Source organism: Mirounga leonina, unplaced genomic scaffold (assembly GCF_011800145.1).
Source record: "Mirounga leonina isolate KUSES-001 unplaced genomic scaffold, KU_Mleo_1.0 Mir_180, whole genome shotgun sequence".
NCBI lineage: Eukaryota > Metazoa > Chordata > Mammalia > Carnivora > Phocidae > Mirounga > Mirounga leonina.
This window is the reverse complement of record NW_023270469.1, coordinates 18,267,786-18,287,680: the sequence shown is the minus strand read 5'-3', so window position 1 is coordinate 18,287,680 and position 19,895 is coordinate 18,267,786. Positions and strand designations below refer to the sequence as shown.

The following is a 19,895-nucleotide window of genomic DNA, read 5'->3' as shown; positions in this document are numbered from 1 at the left end:
GCAAGTTTTTTCTCTCCCCGAGCTGCCTCTTCTCTCTGTAATAACAAACCTGACTGAACCCTGAGCTCCCCACCCCGACAGCGGGCAGACTGCTGCTTCAGGAAGCAGGGCTCCAGGGAGAGGGCTCCCCTCTTCCCAGAGCTGCCTGGCACGTGAGTGTGTTAACCCCAGAAGGTTAAGAATTCAATGGGGGGCAGGGGGGCGGCGGGGATGGGATTTCGGGGCGGCAGGCCTGTTCCAAAGAGGGCTGGAGGGGGCCCACACCCAAGGCTGGACAAACAGGCTCTCTACCCTTCCCCTCTCCCTCCGAGCTTTCATTATTATCCAGGGGCAAGGAGAACCGGCCCTCCCTACTCCCAGAGCCCACTCTGGTGTCCCAGTGCACGTGGTGTCAGCACACAAGTGGGACATACTGGGGACAGCGTGTGCACCTGCACTCAGGAGGAGACGATGAGGTGCCAACAGCCCCCCAAACTGGGGAGGCTGGGGGGGTGACCCAGATCCCCAGGGGGCCCTGCTCCCCAGTGTTTTAGCGCTGTGTATGAGGAGGTTTGGCTGGGCCTTTAACCACCTGCTGGGGAAGCCAAGCTGAGCAGAAAAACGGCCAACAGGAAGGAGCACAGGAAACACCTGTGTGTGGAAGCAGGTGGCTCATTCCAGAAGAGTCGGGGCTGAGGTGGGGGTGGGGGCGGGTAGACACCCTCAGCACAGTGGCACAGTGCTGTGTTCCCTCTATAACTACGAAGGGTGGCATGGAGGGGGTGGGGGACGATGTGCAGCTCGGCTTTTTGGGTGGTCGGCTAGAGTGGCAGGGGATGGAGAAAGCAAACAAGTCATGGAGACCAAACCAGCACCCAAAGTTGGCTACAGCTTGGGCCTGCCCCAAGGGCCCCTGCAGGAAGGTTGCAGTCCCAGAACCACCCCAAGGAGCCCCTCAGGCCTGAGGCCCCACAAGAGGCCCACTGGTAGGGCAGGACTGTCGACTTGGATTTGAAGCGTGCATAGCCTGTGTGGTGGGGAAAGAGGAAGTGAACACTGGCTGACCAGGTCCTGGGAAAGTGCAGACAGGGGTGACAGGGCCATCATGAGCTCACGGCTCAATCCACAGGAGAGGACAGGGCCTGGGCAAGATGTAGAGGATGGAAAAATATCCCAGCCAGAGGTCAAATGGGGCTGTCACCAAAAATCTGAATGGCCTGCTTTCCAGTGCTGAGAAAGGATAGGGCCCCTCTCTGTCCTCTACAAGGAGAGTCCTAAGACCAGAGCCTAGTATTCAGCTCTAGCTGAGGGTGGGTGTGAGGGTCAGGAGCCAGAAAGAAGACACCATGAGCAAAGCCAGGTACCGGTGAAGGACTGTCAATGCCAAGGCAAGAAGAGTGTCCGGCCTTTGCCTCATCAAGCCTACTTAGCTCAGGGTTATGTGGATCAAGCCCAGAACAAGCCACTCAGACCCCCTCCCTCAATGCCTTGAGGTCAGGCTGAATGGCCTCCTACACCTCGGCCCATGTCTGTGAGGTAGTGGAGGGCAGGGAGAACCCATCCTCCCTCTTGTACCCTCCCCTCTCCCAACACACACACAGCCTCACAAGTGCTTCCCACAGGGCACTCCCCCTACCTCTTACGCTGCAGCCACTGAATAAGTAGCTGAATTGCTACGGCTAGCATGTACGTTTCTAGCTATATCCTCTGAATCTCCTTGCGGCCTTATCTGCCACCACCTCAAGTTTCAGGGAGGCACTCGTTCCTGCTGCCCCAGGTGATGGGAGTGGGGGGCTGGTGACACCATCAGGAGTCAAAGGCACCAGGGCAGGGAAAGCCTATGCCCAGCTGTCCTGTGGAGCCTCTGCCAGGCTCTGTGAGGAAGAGGAAGTGTGACACACGGAGGAGCACCCTGTCAATCAAGGCCATCAAGACCACAGCCACACCTTAGCCATCATCGTTGTGGCTCTCCCCGGACCGTAACATAGGTCTGCATTGCAAAAAAGGGACCAGGCTGTGGTAGTCCAGGATGCAGTTTATTGTATTGGTGGTCACGGGGGCCTCCCGTTTCTCCTCCCCTTTCCTCTTCCAATCTTACCTTTTCTCCTGTCTCCCACTCTTCTTCCTCGTGTTTTCAAAGCTGTAGAGAACCAAAAAAAAAAAAAAAAAAAAGAAGAAAGGAAAAAAAGGCAAGTTTGGGAAGGCAAAGAAGCAGATGGGTTGGCACATGGGAAAAGGACTGCTTCTTTGTCTCACCCACAGAGTGGGGGTGCCTTCCTTGTGTGTTTCTGTGCATGGTGCGTGGGTACAATTTGCTGAACCCTAGGCATATGACATGCTCCCTCCCCCTACTCCTGCCCCCACCCCCAGACAGCCCTGGAGTGTCCTATTCAGGCCATCTGCCCATCGTGGCTCAGCTGCCGGACCCAGATCTTCTGGGCCTGGGTAATACGGAAGAGTGAGCTTGGTAAGGACTCCAGCTATGGAAAAACAGTCTATCATTTAGAAAATAAGACGGTCATTGGCCTGCAAGAGAGGGGCCTCTTTTTTCAGAAGGTTGCAACGTGGTGGTGGCCACATTTGAGTTTGAGGTCAACAGTAAAGTCTCGCTTGTCTCTGAATACACTCAGGCCATATGGACTCCCAGTGAATGCTGACTTAGGGGTGCCTGGGTGGCTCAGCCAGTTAAGCGTCTGCTTTCAGCTCAGGTCATGATCCCGGGGGCCTGGGATCAAGCCTTGGGCTCCCTGCTCAGTGAGGAGTCTGCTTCTCCCTCTCTCCTTCCCCCTGGTCATGTTCCCTTTCCCTCTCTTTCTCTCTCAAATAAATAAATAGAATATTTTTTTTAAAATGCTGACTTAGAGCCACTGAATAAGTAGCTGAATTGCTATGGCTAACATGTACGTTTCTAGCTATATCCTCTGAATCTCCTTACAGCCTTCTCTGTCACCTCCTCCTCAAGCATCCTCTTACAAACATCACTCCACAGGATTCCATTCCAGGCCCTTTCCTGTTCTCTCTTGAAACATTCATCTGTTTCTCTGGCTCCATCTATATGTATGCCAATGATTCACATGGCTCTCTCCTCACTCCCATGTCCAACTGCGGAGTGGACACCTCCTTTTGAATAGCCAAGGTGTTTCAAACTCAGCATGCTCAAAATCAAACTCAGTATCTCAAAACCTATTTCTCCTCCAGGTCTCTTGAGGTTACCAACTACCCAGCCACCAGAATCCCCTCAATTATCGCCCTAAATATTTCTAAATTCTGTCCACTCTTTATTATCCCCATGGGCACCACTCAGATACGGGACATGTTGACCTCTCGCTGAGAGACTAAAACTGTCCCCTCACAGGCTTCCTGCCTCTGGTCTTATCCTTCTTCCATCCATTCTCCATGGTTCATCAGAGTGATTTCTAAAACCCACCACACAGGCTTTCTTTTCTCCTAGGGAAGAGTCCAGGCCCCTCAACCTGGACACAAAGCCAGCCTCAGTTATGCCACCTAACTTCTTGCTCTGCACTGGAGCCTTCTTGCGGGGCTTGCTTGCCCCTCGTGGTACACTCTTCCCACCTCATCTTGCCTTGTTAATACCTGTTCACCTGAATAGGCTTCAACCTAGACATCACAGATTTCTTCAGGAGCTTGCTCTTCCACTATGCTCCTGTCATGGGAGCCTGCACTTCCCCTAGTCTAGTACTAATCACACCCCATTGCAATTACTTATTTTATATCCATATATATATATATATTACCGTGTTTAATGCAGAAAAAGCCTGGACACTCAAAATACCCCCCAGTACCCTACAAAACACAGTGTTTTAGAATGCACTTTTACACTGGGATCCCAATTAAGGAATAAAATGGAAGCCTGAGCACAGGACAATATAGGCAAGGAGAGCCGAGGCTGGACTGGTTGAGGAGGCAAGCAAGTTAAATCCACAGGGGCCAGAGGGAGCTGTTAGAAATGAGGCTGAAGAGGGGCACCTGTTGGCTCAGTCAGTTGAGCGTGCAACTTTTGATCTCGGGGTTGTGAGTTCAAGCCCCACATTGGGTGTGGAGATTACTTAAAGTCTTAAAAAATGAGGCTGAAGAGTTGTGCAGGGGCTTGTCATAGGGCCTTGTGGAGTGGCTGTGGGGTTTGGAATTCACCCCCAGGGCACTGGAGACCCATCTGTGGGCTTGAAGCAGGGGAATTTTGTGAGCACATCTGGTCTTTGGAAAGGTCATTCTAGCAGTTGTGTGGAGAGAGGAAGCAGGAAGCAGTGAGGCATCTGAAGGCATAGTTAGGAGACTGATAGTCTGGGCCAGATGGAGGCAGCAGGGATGGAGAGGCTAGTGAAGAGATGTTCCAAAAGCAAAATGGAAAAACGGTTTGGTGATGATAGGATGTGGGAGGTGAGTGAAGCCCAAGTTTCTGGCCTGGTGATAGCTGGATGGTGATATCTTTCACTAAAAAGGGACAGCCCTTATAACAGAAGAAGGTTGGGAGGTGAGTAACAAGGCCGGTAAGGTGACCTGGGAGCTTTCCAGGAGGAAGTAACCAGAAAGAAGCTGGAAATGTAGATCCAGGGCAGGAAGATAAGGGCGTAGGCTAGAGGCAGAAGCTTGAGAGTCATCCTTGCTTTACTGTTAAGTCTTACATGACTACTACGATGTTCAGTGACCAATCTGTTTCCCCCACACCTGTAGTCATACCTTATACTTGCCTCTCCGTCCTTGACTTTTAGCTACTGATGCTCGTGAAGTTTAGTCTGGCCTCTATAGGCTAAGACAAAATGTAAAGCACTTGAGGGCTAGGGACAGCATCTCTCTCCAGTATTACCCAGCATGGGCATTGATCTGTTATCTCAAGCAGTTGCTCAGAACATACTTCTAGATTAAAAATTCATCAGTCCAAATACTTCTGCTATCTGCCTTCCAAATGCCTGAAATTTTCAAAATTAAAGCCCTTCCTTTGAGTTAAGGCAATAGTGTCCAACTTTTTTAGGGGCAGAAACCATTTCCTCTAAACTAATCCCATAACATTTAGGGATGTGGCAGAGCATGAGGGGAGCAGAGATGCAGAGCCTTCCTGATAGACCTCCTTTCCCCTACCTCTTGCCCTTCCAAGGCAAACTATGAGCTAAGCATCATCTCTAGAGGATCCCTATAAAAATGGAAATGTTATCTGACAGTGAGGACTTCTGAGCAGCCATTGAAAGAACTGGAAGAGAGGGGCTGGGGCTGGAAGATCTGAGCACTCATTTCTGGTTTTTCCAACAAGTTACTGGACGACTCTGAGCAAGTCACATCATTTCTTGAGTTTAGGACAAAACTGTGTCTGGCTCTTCAAACGGAGCTGTGAACATCAACTGAAAGGGCAGACGTGAAGATGTTTTGCAAAATGAAAGACGTACAGATGAGATGGATTTTTTTTTTGAAGATTTTATTTATTTATTTATTTGACAGAGAGAGACAAAGCGAGAGAAGGAACACAAGCAGGGGGGAGTGGGAGAGGGAGAAGCAGGCTTCCCGCTGAGCAGGGAGCCCGATGCACGGGGCTAGATCGCAGGACTCTGGGATCATGACCTGAGCCGAAGGCAGACACTTAATGACTAAGCCACCCAGGCACCCCGATGAGATGGATTATTAAAAGGTGATCAATGCATGCCTGAAAAATGTAGGCTAGAGCACAGAAAACAAAAGAGCACATCCCCCAGTGTGGGATGTAGGTCTAGGTAAAGTCCTTTAGACTCTAGAAAGCAGTAATTTGAGCTAAGAGGTAAAAAATAAACGTGGCTTTTTACAGGGGTCTAAAAAAAGTAGACATCAGTAAAGAAAAAGTCCTTGTGGTCTGGGTAGGAGATGATATGAAAGGGCAGGTCTTTAAAATGTTAGGAGAAAGTGGTTGCCCTTGACACTGTGAACACTTTCCAAATGTCTTGTAAGGCTTAGTGTCAAAAAAAAAAGGTTTAGTGTCCCTAGTTCAATGGTGTAGAATGACTTGCTGTCTCCCAACATTCTTGTGCCCTTTTATGCTCTTGATTATGGCTCCTTTTCACCTTACATGACTTGCCTTGCTTGTTAATGCCTTCTGATCCTTTACCACCCAGTTGAAATGAGATACTCCTAGAGAATGATTTACTCCTTTGTCTGTGAATCCACTTCTTCCCATTATAACCATTTTCACAATAATTTTTTGTTTTCTGTTTTGTTTTTTTTTTTAACCAGTCTGACCAGTTAAACTTTGAGTTCAAGGACAGGAAACACATTTTGGGTCACTTTTATATCCCCAGTGCCTAGAACAGCAGGTACTCAATAAATGTTTGCTAAATTGGGTTCTATCTCACATAATAGATACAGACACAACAGGGGTATTCAGGTGTAACTTTAGGTCTTACCCCCAAAGTGGGCAAGAAGATTCCTGCCCATTTTTACTTAGAAAATCAACACCTCTCCTCCATTGTTGATTTTCTTGCTTAAAGAGTTAAAAACAAAAACAAAAACAAAACGAAACATAAGTGATCGTAATAATAGCAGACTTTACATGGGGCAACGGGGGAACCAAGGAAGATCTTGGAAATAGAATTGTTTTCTGAGAATTACAGCACAAAGTACACCTTTCCCAGAAAGAATGGCTCCCAGGCCAAGGAAAGCCCAGTCAGTAACTGATTCTGTTAATGAATCTAGAAAGACAGTGTCCACTAGAAGGATGATTTGGGAGTGAAGGTAGGTAACAAGAAGCATAACAGTAAAATAATAATAGTTTACATTTTTTGTACGATTACTGGTGTCTAGAATTATGCCAAGAGCTTTACTTGCATTTTCTTGTTTAATCCTGTGTGAAGTACAATTATCATCCTATCTCATAGAGAAGAAATCTGCAGTTGTTATAATTCACCCAAGATCACACAACTAATAAAGAGCCAAGATAAGATTAAAATCCTGGACAATCTGACTCTAGCATCTAGAGAGGGCAATATTAAACATTTAAGTTATGTAATTTACATCTCTTAATCTAATCAACTGCTCACCAAGCTTTCTAGTAATTTGGCTTCCCAGGAGGCTCTCCTGTAGGGAAAGAACATGCCTTTTGCCAGCACAAGGACACTGGTCCACTTGCCAGTTAGTAAAGCAGCCCTCTGCTTATCCATCAAGCTCCTGTGAACCTGACAAGTCCCTAAGGAAGAAATACACTCTTACGATACAGACTACATTTCTCGTCCTGCCCATGAGGCTGAGGACCAGATCCTGGAACGTGGTGACTTCACATTGCCATGTGGTAAGCTGACAGCCCCAGCTGATAATGCCCTGGACTCCTGTGGACTACAAACCTTAGAGTTCATGAGAAGAATTCTTCCTTAAATCACAGAGTGGTTTTAAATCACCACAGTTCTCATTGGTGAGGTAGTCTGGAGTAGTACTGCAGGGAACAAATCTGTCCTTATTTTTATCTTCCCAGTGGTTTCACATGCTTTCATCATATTACTTTTTGCTCTCAGCTTGTTTCTGTCCAGCCTGAAGCATCCTATCCTTTTGGTTTGGCTCTCCATTTCTTGGTCTTTGGAGTCAATTCCGTGAAACAGGACATATCCCTGTTTCCTACAGGGAGAAGAAAGCATTTCCTTTTGTTCCTTTCTAGTGATCCTCAGCATTTTCTCAGCCCTGGGTCAGAATAGCACCTGGGATCTTTGTCTTCAGAAAGCAGGCTCCAAGGCCACTTGGACCCCACTCTTGGCTTCTAACTCATGCTTCAGAGGTCATACAATTGATAGTTTTTTTTTTTTTAAGATTTATTTATTAGAGAGAGAGTGTGAGCAGGCATGGGGGGAGGGGCAGAGAATCTTCAAGCCGACTTCCCACTGAGCACTGAGCATAGAACCCCGTGCAGGCTCGATCTTGGGATTCATGAGATTACCACCTGAGCGGAAACCAGTCAGACGCGCAACTGACTGAGGCACCCAGGAACCCCTAAAGATTTTACTTGCAAGTAATCTCTACACCCAGTGTGGGGCTCCAGCTTACAACCCTGAGATCAAGAGTCACACGCTCTACTAACTGAGCCAACGAGGCGCCCTTGATAATAGTTGTTATAAATATAGTTGTCTCAGGCTGCTATAACAAAATACCACTGGCTGGGTGGCTTATAACAACAAATTTATTGCTCACAGTTCTGGAGGCTGGGTAGTCCAAGATCAAGGTACCAACATGATTGCATTCTGATGAAGGCCCTCTTCTTGGTTCATAGCCGTTGCCTTCTGGTTGTGTCCTTAACATGGTGGAAGGGACTAGGGATCTCTATTAAGCCTCTTTTACAAGGCATTTATTCAATTTATGAGGGTTCCACCCTCATGACTTAGGTACCTCCTAAAGGCCCCACCTACTAATATTGAGCGTTAGGATTTCAAATATGAATTTTGAGAGGGACACAAATATTCAGGCCATAGCAGCTGTAAATATCATTTTAAATATAGTTGAAGTTTTTTCCATCTAAATACATTGACTTATATTTGCCCATATTAAAGCTTTAGAAAACATTCTTATAGCTTACTCTTAAAGATAAGGAAGATGGTTTGAGGTAAAGTCTTACAGAAAGTTTATTAATCAGATTATTAAAGGTGCTAGAGAGAAAAAGAAGCTAAGATTTTAAGCGCAAGTCAGCCTTGTTGTTCCCAGTACATAGTTTCCAGGTATACCAGGAGGTGTATGGGGTGGAGGACTGAAGAAAATGCAAGATGCAAATATTCCAGAGGTATCTGGTAATTTCCACTAAGTTTGCCTTTATTTTTGAGTCCTCGGGTATACATAAGAGACAAATGGAATCATTTGGTTTCTAGAAAAAGGGGTCACATGTAAATTTTTCAAATATTCACACATTTCTAGAATATTAAGTGATTAATAAGGCAAGTACCTGAGATTAGGAACCAGAAAACTTGGGCCCTGGTGTTGAGAAACCAAATTATCTCTTTCCTGCATGTCTGTACCCAAGCAGCTGAATATTGCTGGAAAAAAACACATACTAGGCCAACTGGTTTAACTTTAAATTCATGATCACAAACTTCAAATGGGTACCCAATGCTGCCAAGGCAGTCCTACTAGGAAAGTTGTACGCTTGCTCCCCCTACCCTCACCAGCATTTGCATTGATCTTCACCTTTATTACCCATTATCACAATGGAAGCATCCTGTTCCTATCCAAGGTTAGTCCTCCTAGTTTCCTTATATCCTCTCATGGATTTCACTCCTATATAGGTCAAGCAAGCCTTCTCTCTCCTATATCACTCCCAATGGCACATAAACATGCTCCAGAACCCTACCATTTTTTAAAACATCTCCTCCCTTGAGCCGGTATCTTTCCAGTTATCCCTAAATTTCTTTGCTCCCTTCACAGCAAAACTTCTCATGTTGCCTATGTGTGCTGTCTCTATTTCCTTACTTTTCCATTCATTCTCAACCCATTCTAGTGAGGTTCAAGTCTCGATTTACCAACATGAATCAAGCCAAATTTGCCAATGATATTCTCCATTGAATTCCAAGGTGACCAATCCAAAAGCCATGTCTCTGGCCCAAGTTGACCTCTCAGCAGCATTAGACACAGTTGACCACTCCCCCCTACGGAAACCTTCTCTGCCCATGGATTCCAAATTCAACATGCTTGTGGACTTTTTTCTGTCTTCCTGGCTGCCCCCTTTTAGTTTCCTTCTCCATTATCCTATTTCTAAATGCTGGAGTGTCTAGGATCTGGCCTTGGAATTTCTCTTCACTCTTTCCTCCAAGTGATAGCCCACACACATATATATGGTTTAATCAGCTCATACAGTTTAAAAACACCTGAGTTGCTAACACCTAAATACCTGAAGATTTTACATTACAAAAATCTAGATTTCTGATTCCCTTTTTCAACAAAACCCCGAGAAAATGTCAATATTGGACTGGCATCCTCATAATAGAACCATCAGCTGAATGGAGCAAAAAGTGTCTCCTTGATGCTGGGTCCGTTTGTTGTCCGTGACATCTAAGGTACGGGAGTTCACAGTACAGTCCCGAGTCAGATTCCCCTAAGTACCAAAGGCTCTCCTCTCTGGGTCACCAGAACATCTTCCAGTCTGTGGTCGGTGAACTTCACCGCTGGTTGGGTAGAATCCGCAGGTGCTTCCTGGGGAGGGGGAGGGACGACCGCACTGTAAGGCTGAAGGGCTGAAAGGCACCGCCCACAGAGAACTTAACTCTCGAGCAGAGACAAGAAATGCACGTTTAAAAATACAGCATTGGGCGCCTGGGTGGCTCAGTTGGTTAAGCGACTGCCTTCGGCTCAGGTCATGATCCTGGAGTCCCTGGATCGAGTCCCGCTCGGCAGGGAGCCTGCTTCTCCCTCTGACCCTCCCCCCTCTCATGTGCTCTCTCTCTCTCTCTCTCTCTCTCTCATTCTCTCTGTCTCAAATAAATAAATAAAATCTTAAAAAAAAATAAAAATACAGCATTAAATCACGCCAAATAAGAAAGTTCTTTTGGCAAAAGACCGGTATGGTCGTGTAAAAGCATCAAATCTGGTCTTCCGTTGGCCTTTCTTGGCTGAAGTGGCCTGGTGACACCAAGGGGAAGCCCATGCCTTCTCTTGCACCCGGTTTTAGGAGGCGGAGAGATCCCTCAAAAGCCACTGGGCAAGGACAGCCCTTCTCGCTCTCTCTCGCGGGCGCTGTACAGTTCTGAGGAGCTGGGAGTGTATGGGGACCAGCCCGGCCTTAACACCGTGGCTGGCAGCGGTGGGGAGCTGGGAGGGAGGGTCCGGCCCGGCTAGGGCGGAGACTTGGGCGGAGACTTGGGCGGGGCCCGGCCCAAGAACCGCCTCTGCTCCACCAACTAGCCCGGCGCGCGCTTCCTCCAAACACCCTCCCTCCCACCCCCAACCCCCCCTTTACGGGTTCAGGGCGGGAGACTGCGGCTAGAGAACCAGGTCAAACAAGCCTGGGATCCTGTACAGCCCAGAGGCGGCGGCCTCCGCCCAGGAAGCCCCACCCAGCGGGAGCCCGGACGTCGCGGCGCCCGCAGAGCCCACGCGCGACCGGGCGAGGGCGCGGGAGGGCGCGTGCGGCGTGACGCGACTCGCGGCGCGTCCCGTGACGCCATCGCGCCCGTTTTTGAAAGTTGGCGCCCGGGGCCGCCTCCCATGCTGCCCTGCGCCAACCCCTCCCCTCACCTTTCCTCCCCCGCCCTCCACTCGTCGCCCGGCCGGCCCCCCCACCCGTCCCTTCCCTTATCAGCACCCGCGGCCCCGGCAGCGCCGACGCAGGCGCACTGCACCGCGCCGCCGCCATTTTGTGCCCGAGCCTGTGGAGCGATTAAACCGTGCGCGGAGCTGCTTCTTTGGCGGCAGCGGCGGTGGCGGTAGCCCGTGCGGGTGCGCGGAGCTGGCCGGGGACGCCGGGTGGCCGGAGCGGTGGAGCGGCGGCGGAGCGGGCGCTGCAGGGGGTGTGGCGCGGAGGTAAGGGGGCCCGGGGTGGAGGAGGTTTCGCGGGCCGCCTCTAGGTGTCACGATGGGGCCGCTCCGGTCGGCGCTGGCTGCAGCCCGGCGCCAGCGCCGCCGCCGGGGGGTGTTTGTCTCCCTCTACCGTCCCTGCTGCGGCGCGGCCGCCGCCATTGCCCGTCGCCGCCGCGGCCCGGCCGCCCCCCCCACACCCTCCCGCTAGGCCTCCCTCCTGGCGGCGCCCTAGGCCTCCGGCGGCGGCGGCGGCAACAGAGGCCCGCGCGCCGGCGACTCCATTTTCCTTCCTTTGTCTCTGCCCTCGAGGCCGGCTCTTGGCCCGACTGATTGCCCGGCCGCGGCCCGCCCTCTGCCCTCCGCCCCTCCCGCGGCGGGTGGCCGCAGCCGAAAGGCGATCTCTGTGTCCCGGCTCCCGCGCCCGCCTTGCTGTAGGGTCCGGACCCACTGCTGCCGCGCGCGCAGCCCGGTTTCCGTGTAGTATGGGTGTCGGGCCCTGGCCGACGCCTCTCGGGCTGCCCCTCCTCCAGCTTGCCCGGTCCCCGGAACCTACCCGGCCGCTTTGCGAGCATACCCCTGCCGGTCGGCTGCTCAGCGGTCGCTCCCAGTCTGTGCGCCGCCGCCGCTGGTCTCCGTCTCCGCCGAGTGGCGCAGGCGGCGCTGCTGCGGCTGCGAGCAGAGGGACCCCAGAGCTGCCGAGAGCTCCCTCTGCAAGGCTGGCTGAGCTGCTCGCGCCTCGACGCTGCCTGAGCGGGCGGGGGGACGCGCGCTCGCCGCCCCCGCCGGGCCCGGCTGCGCCCCCAAACTCACGGCGGGGCTCCTCGCTGGACCTGACCGGTGCGGTCCCCCACGGTGGGCGGAAGAGACTCGAGTTCCGCACCAAGTAGTTTTTCTACAGCCAGGGTCGGACTCCCCTTGTAGTGATAGCCTGACTTTGTGCGCTAAGAGATCTCAAAGGGATCAAAACTTAATTTCGTTCTGATCTCAAGTGACGTGACACATTCCTGAATTCGGGATTATGGGCTGGCTAAATTGGTTCAGGCGACCCTTGAGTTTCCTTCCCGCTTTAAAATGTCCCGAGCTAACTTAGTACAGTATTTAGTACTTGATGCTTTAGGGCTAGACGAAGGCAGTTCTGCCCCGGGATTGTGCAACCCGATCTAAAGCGTCAGTAGGGCAGAATGAATTTATTCTTGACTCCACTGGTAATTTGCCCATACGCTGAAATATGAGGGTTGATGTTGTAATTGAATCCTGGGTCACTAGTTGCAGTTGGTTTATAAATATCTACGCCTAATGTAACTACTCTTTAGTAGCTGACTTCCTGTAGCCCAGAGTGCAGCATTAAGTAAACATTCGCATACGTAGTCTTCATGCTTTGAGTTTAAATCAACTAGGAAAGGTAAAAATCTACGTCCCCTATAGGCGGTAAAAGAAGTTAAACAGGGCATGTATATTAAATTTATTGTCCTTAATTGTCTTCTTGAATGATTAAAAAGCTTCCTGTTGGATTGCCATAGTTTTCTCTCTTATGTTCCTGAAATGTTCTAGTACTTTAATACAGTATCGTGCAGTAGTTGATGTGTCAGCTTGGGTTGCTTTGGAGAGAGGAAGGTTTTGATTAACTTTTTTTTTTTTTTTTAAGAAAAGCTATGTTAAGCGTATGAGGAAATTAAAACAGCCTGGTGCTAAGCAAAGTTGTCGGGTCTGCTGTGTGTAATCTCAATCTGTAGGATTTTGCAGGAATCTGCCTCTATAGGAGAGTCTTTCAGCATCTCTTTTTTTTTTAACCCTGCAAAACATTCCTTCTCCCCCTGCTCTCTGGTAAAAGTAAAATTGCACTAACAAATGCAGTAGTGTTGATGAAGTGTTAGATTTGAGAACAGAACTATGCTTAATTGTCTAATAAATTAATCCATTTGTGTAATTTTTTGCATTTCTTGAGATTTTTGGTTTTATTTTCCTTTTGACATTGTAGATGGCAGGTAGTCTGTTTTACTTATAAAAATAAGCTCTATTCGGGTTAAAGATTAAAATCCAGAAGATCTGTAATTGATCCAGGAGCAAAGCTTGTTTTCCCTGGTTAGTGTTGTGCTCCACAGACCATGTTTTGTTTCTTCATACAGTTCTGCCCTCTGCAGTCATCATCTTCTTAGTCTTTCATATCATTTATGCTGTTTTAATGGTATAGACTTTGTCTACAGAGTTGCTATTCTTTGAGATTTCCTGTATGCCAGGATTCATACTTTATTGGAAAATGAAATCTACAGAGAATAAATTGAGGATATAAGGTTACACAAAGGAACTTATTACTTAAATGAGTAACATGAGAAAGATTACAACAGGAATGTTTGCCCACTTAAGAAAATACTGCTTATTCAAGAGGAATTGTAAAAGTCATCCTTAGGGATCTATTCAACCAACGTAAGAAAATTTAGAAGTTGTAAAAGTCATTCTTAGAATAAGATAGCATTCCAATTCTAAGAGCTTTAGGATTTTGCTTTAAACAACACACAAAATGAGGGAGGTCTTTGGGAGTACAGAGGCCACCTGTGGCTGACTAGGGCCTCACGGAGGAGTCCTGTGGCAGAGCCTTGCACAGTGGTGCCTGCTGGCAAAAAGTCTCCTCTAGAGACTTTCTGTTTTGTTTTGTTTTGTTTTGCTTTAGGGATGCTGCTGGCATCAAATTCACTCCCCATCATCCATTTTATAGCCTCCATTTCATTTTTTAAGACCAGAAATTTAGTTGATCATCTATCTACCCTATTTACCTGTCTTGGTCCCAGATGACTTCAGCTCTTTTGCTAGAAATCATGTCCTTCTTCAAACAACTAAAATTTGTCATAATTTAATACTTCGAGAAAGAGCATACCGCTTTGGAAAGAACAATAATGGCAAATAATGTGTAATCTTGAAGACCCTGGTTTGCAATTGGATGTGTGGTATTTGGCATACCATATTTGTTTTTCTAAACATCCCTAAACTTTATCTAGTCACTATCTTCAAATCTTCTCTGGCAGTATCTTTGTGCATTTTCTTAGTGATTAGTATTTGAGTGCAAAGATGGAACAATGCGTATAGACTGCTAATATATATACCAAGAATAGTGATTTTTCCATACTTGATCTTCATTTTTATTCACCCTTAGAATGTTGAGGTACATAAAATCTCATCTCCTTTGAGACCTGCTAGTAACAATATATGGACTCCAATACAAAAGTGTTTCTTGGGGTGCCTGAGTGGCTCAGTCATTAAAGTGTCTGCCTTCGGCTCAGGTCAGGATCCCAGGGTCCTGGGATCGAGCCCTGCATTGGGCTCCCTGCTCAGCAGGGATTCTGCTTCTCCCTCTCCCACTCCCCCTGCTTGTGTTCCCTCTCTCTCTGTGTCTCTCTCTGTCAAATAAATAAAATCTTAAAAAAAAAAAAAGTGTTTCTTGGACTAGATATACTAATCCTCAATTCAAGTTGTAAATTGCCTCTTAGCAGAGAAGACTTCTTTAGCTTCATCTAAGAAAATATTTTATCAGCTTGATTTTATGGGCTTTAGTTAATTATGAGATGAATTCCTTCCTAGTTTTACCTGATATGCGAGATTTTTCGGAAACTTTTTTTTTTTTAAAGATTTTATTTATTTATTTCACAGAGAGAGATAGTGAGAGCAGGAACACAAGTAGGGGGAGTGGGAGAGGGAGAAGCAGGCTTCCCGCGGAGCAGGGAGCCCGATGCTGGGCTCGATCTCAGGACCCTGGGATCATGACCTGAGCTGAAGGCAGACGCTTAACGACTGAGCCACCCAGCTGCCCCTGTTTGGAAACTCTTAACTCAATTTTTTTTTTTTTTTAAAGATTTTATTTATTTGAGACAGAATGAGAGAGACAGAGAGCACATGAGAGGGGGGAGGGTCAGAGGGAGAAGCAGGCTCCCCAACGAGCAGGGAGCCCGATGCGGGACTCGATTCCTGGACTCCAGGATCGTGACCTGAGCCGAAGGCAGTCGCTTAACCAACTGAGCCACCCAGGCACCCTCAATTTTAGCACTTTAATTTCACTTGTGAGTTTTCCTTCCTTCCTTCCTTCCTTCCTTCCTTCCTTCCTTCCTTCCTTCCTTCCTAATAAGTTCCACTCTACTGTTGCCTGAAGCTTGAAGCTTGACAGTTAATTTATTTGTAATTTAAGGAGGAAAATGTCAGCTAACAAAGTATTTCATTGCTATGCTTCTAGGAATTTCAAGTCAGTGAAAGCTCTCTCCATAGTTATCTTATTAAACTGAAAAATACAGTCTTGTGGTATAAACTACCTTAATCAGTAAAGCCAGTACTTGCTGAATATAAGGAAATGATACTGTTAAAGGACTACTACTATATCTATAAGAATTAATTTTTTGTCAGCTTGAATATACTACATACATAGGCCATTATTTGCTTGCAAGATCGTAATGGTGTACTTTTTTTTTTAAGATTTGATTTTTTTTTTTTTTAAATACTCTCTATACCCAACTTGGGGCTCAAACCCAGAACCCTGAGATCAAGAGTCACGTGCTCCACCAACTGAACCAGCCAGGCACCCCACTGGGGTACTGTTTTGATAATTACAGATCCTTTATATATTAAGCAAATGTCTAAAAAATAAGTGTGAGTGTTTTATTGGCTTGATAGAATTTATGGAATGCCTCATTTAGTAATGTCACCTGTTAACAAGTATATTGTTTTTTGACAATTTTATCAGTTTTCATCTTGCCCTCATTTTGCTTTTCATATTATATGTGCATTTGTGTATATTTGGTATTCATAAAACTATTTGTGTTTCTGTTTTAGAATGATCACAGATCTGGAGCCAAAGAACAAGATGCACTAGTGGACAGATTGCTAACCAGGGGCTTGAGAGTTCTGTTTTCCCTCCTCAAACTGACTTTGCAGTCACGGAGAGGTAAATGCTCTTTCCATTTCTTGGTCTTGAAAATGGGAGTAGTAAATCCTTTCTGGGGTTGGAGGATTTGCTATATTGTTCTTGGGAATAGGAGATGCAGGACAGTGGGTGATTGAGGGCATACCGGTTTTATAGTTCGAGTCCTTGGTTTGGAACTGTACTGCCATATGCTAGCTGGGTGACACTGAGCAAGTTACTTAACCTTTCTACTCCTACGGTCCCCATTTGTGAGAGAACAACACCAGTTAACAGAGGCTGTTCTCCAAGTTGATGAGAATGTGTGTAAAGCATTAAGTACCATTCTGAGTGTGTATGTAGAAAGACCCCAGGAAATGGTTGTTTTTCTGCAGAAACCGTTGGAATATATTTTTTAACTATTGGCAAATGACCTCAAAAGTCCACGGCCTAGGGCAATTTGAAATTTTGATGGAATCCTGTTCTTGGGGAAACATCTTAGATAAAAGTTGTCTTAGCTAACTTGAGTTAGCCTAGCTGATAACCCATTTTTCCATCAGTTATAGTCATTACGAATAACTTTTAAAAACATTTTAAAGTGTCACTTAAAATTTACTGTAGCCTACAATGTCTGTTATAAAATATAATGGACATCATAGGGAACTTGAAACAGGCCTTATAAATGTTGAGATCTACTAGTCTTTGGAATCTCATAAACAACAAAGTAGGTTTCTGAGTAGGAAAATTATCTCTTCTCAGGCTATCAGAAAGCACATCTTTCTTATCCCCTAGAAAATGTGAAAATGTTTTAAAAATGTGAAAATAGTTTAATTGCACTTTTGTAACGGCAAAAGAGAGGTGGGAATTAGAAATGCTGACATTAGATAAGCTTGTGTGAATGAATCATCTAAGTGATGACTACTAAGATTTTTCTTAAAAGCTGGGCCTGGAGCAAATAGAGAGGAGGAAGGGAACAGGAGTGAAAGCTCTACTATTCTTCACATCTCTGTTTTCCATGGGCAGCTTGGTACATTGATAGATGGGAAGGACAAGGTCTATGGGCTATTATTCTGTCACTGCAGAAATAATTTGTACCTTGCAGGGTTTTTTTTAGGAGTGTTGACACAGAGTACATATTAATGAGTGCTGAAAAGAAAAACAATACTGATTTGAAAAGCTGTTGAGAAAACTAGCCATAAGAGTTTGGGGAATGGGATTATAGGAACATGTTGGTCACTTTTAAGTGTTATGGCTATTTAATTGTTTAGATCCCTGTTTCTCAAACTGGGATATGAATACCCTTAGGGTACAAAGTGGTATGATTCCGGGGTACTTGAAGTCACAAGATAAACATGACCCATCTTCTTGGAGCTTCAATTGTGCTCATTGAGGGGGCGGTGAGTTAAGTAATTTGACTGGTAAGTAATTTTTAAATTTTTACTTTAAAACAAATACATATTTTAGCATCAGAATGGGAACTCTGTATGACTGTCTAAGATAACACAGGTTTTCAACAAAGTGGGTCATAAGTACCTGGGAATAAGAATTGCTTTTTGTATAGGTACTATAGTGGAAATACTTTTACTTTAGTATTCGAGAAGCAGTACTTTTGAGCTATAGAACAGCTCTACCATCCAGCTTCTTACTTTGTTCCCTGTAGTATCCTACTGTGGAATATAGATGTTAAATTGTATTAAATGGTTCTTGTTAGCTTGCATGCATGTTCTTGCACATGTTCAACATGCACAAGAGCTCTGCACAGATTGGTAGGGAGTTTCTGGATGGCTGGACCAAGTCAGAAATATTAAGACCATTCCAATGACCTAAGAATTATAATTTTTAAATAAAGCAATGAGCAAAATCAGATCTAAAATTGCAAATTCTACAGAAGAGAATTTTGAAAGCAAATGTCACATTAACTCGAGTATAATTAACAGTTTATACTGATTTTGTTATCTCCCCCATTCAAGTTGTTATGTAATCAGTGTCATAATAAAATGGCTAAGTCTTAAGCTGGTAGACCTTGTGACTCCTAAGACAATTATTCAGAAGCATCTAAACTGTTTTGTGTGTTTTAGAATTACTAAGTATTGTTACTAGTTTATTGCTCTTAATATAAGTGGCACTTAAGAATTATATTTTCTATATTGATAATATCTATTCTTTGAATACAAGTTTTATATTTGAACCTGATTTGTTCCAGACACAATGGAGTGTGACTTTCTCTGAAACATATTTGAATTGGATCAACCAGATGTTTAGATGTGCTCTAAATATTTACAGTATTTATTGAACACTTGTAATGTGTTCATTCCATTCTTTGAACACTTGCCTTTCTACTTTGTGTCAGGTACTACATTAGGTACTGGGTATTTGAAGATGAATAAGAAAAAGATTGTTTTCCAGAGGGTCTTGAGTATGGGGCAAGGAATCAGTAATTGTTATTTGTGCTCCGATAAAAGTGTGTTTTGGATGCAGGGAGGATAGTCAGTTACAGGAGTTGGTGAAAGATGTTGAGAAAGGCTTTCTGGAGGAGAAACCCTGCTGTAGGTGTATGAGGAAATTCAAAAGGAGCATAAAATTTGATTTTAATCCTATTAGGGCACCAAGGTTTAGTCAGTGCAGCTGAATAGCTGTAGGGCCTTGGGCAAGTCCATTAGGGGTGACTTCCGTGTGCCTTCCTTTTCTCATTGGTAAAATGACAGGCTTATGGCAGTTAAATGTATTGTTGGGGGGAAATATATATATTTGTAACACTATAATGTGCTATGTAGAAGTAAAGTGATAATCTTTAGACTTTAGAACAGTTGGTCATTGTAGGGGTGCCTGGGTGGCTTAGTCATTAAGCGTCTACCTTCGACTCAGGTCATGATCCCAGGGTCCTGGGATTGAGCCCCGCATTGGGCTCCCTGCTCTCTGGGAAGCCTGCTTCTCCCACTCCCCCTGCTTGTGTTCCCTCTCTCGCTGTGTCTCTCTCTGTCAAATAAATAAATAAAATCTTAAAAAAAAAAAAAAAAGTTGGTCATTGTGTATATATTTTGAATTAAGCTACAGTGATGACTACCAGACTGTACAAAAATTATGTGAACCAAGTAAATTGGGACTTTGTGGATGAGAAAATTACATTAATCAAAATCTGTTGAGCAATAGAGAAATGGATAAGTAAACAGGGGCACACCCATGTTGGGAGTGATGTTTGACAACCACAAAAAGAAATTGATTGGGGATACTATTAACCAGCAAAATACTTATGAAGTTTTTTTTGTTGTTTTTTTTTTATTATAATACAAAAAAATAGTTATGGAATAAAAGTAAAAAACCAAAAACCTGGCACATAGCAAGAACTCAGTGAGTAGGGGCGCCTGGGTGGCTCATTTGGTTGAGCATCTGCCTTCAGCTCAGGTCATGATCTCAGTCCTGGGATCAAGTCCTACGTTGGGCTCCCTGCTCAGCGGGAGCCTGTTTCTCCCTCTCCCTATCACTCCCCCTGCTTGTGCTCTCTGTCAAATAAATAAATAAAATCTTAAAAAAAAAAAAAAAAGAACTCAGTAATTGAATGAATGAATGCCTAGGAAAA

The 19,895-nt window shown here is 45.8% G+C and overlaps 1 protein-coding gene and 1 long non-coding RNA gene across 4 annotated transcripts in view; one reads left to right on the top strand and one right to left on the bottom strand.

The window, feature by feature from the left end:
• Positions 1–8,759: 8,759 nt before the first annotated feature.
• LOC118023668 lies at positions 8,760–12,399 on the bottom strand. The gene is made up of 2 exons (XR_004682872.1): positions 11,993–12,399; positions 8,760–10,116 (listed from the first exon to the last, which is right to left on the bottom strand). It is a non-coding gene; the product is annotated as an uncharacterized LOC118023668 (long non-coding RNA).
• CTCF (CCCTC-binding factor) overlaps positions 11,246–19,895 on the top strand; it is a 48,955-nt gene continuing 40,305 nt past the window's right edge. For 2 of the 3 annotated variants that reach the window (XM_035024976.1, XM_035024974.1), the window contains exons 1-3: positions 11,246–11,442; positions 16,252–16,363; positions 17,624–17,736. The gene's annotated coding sequence lies outside the window, so the exon portion shown is untranslated. The remainder of the gene's footprint in view (positions 11,443–16,251; positions 16,364–17,623; positions 17,737–19,895) is intronic. The other variant, XM_035024975.1, reaches the window with a different exon arrangement.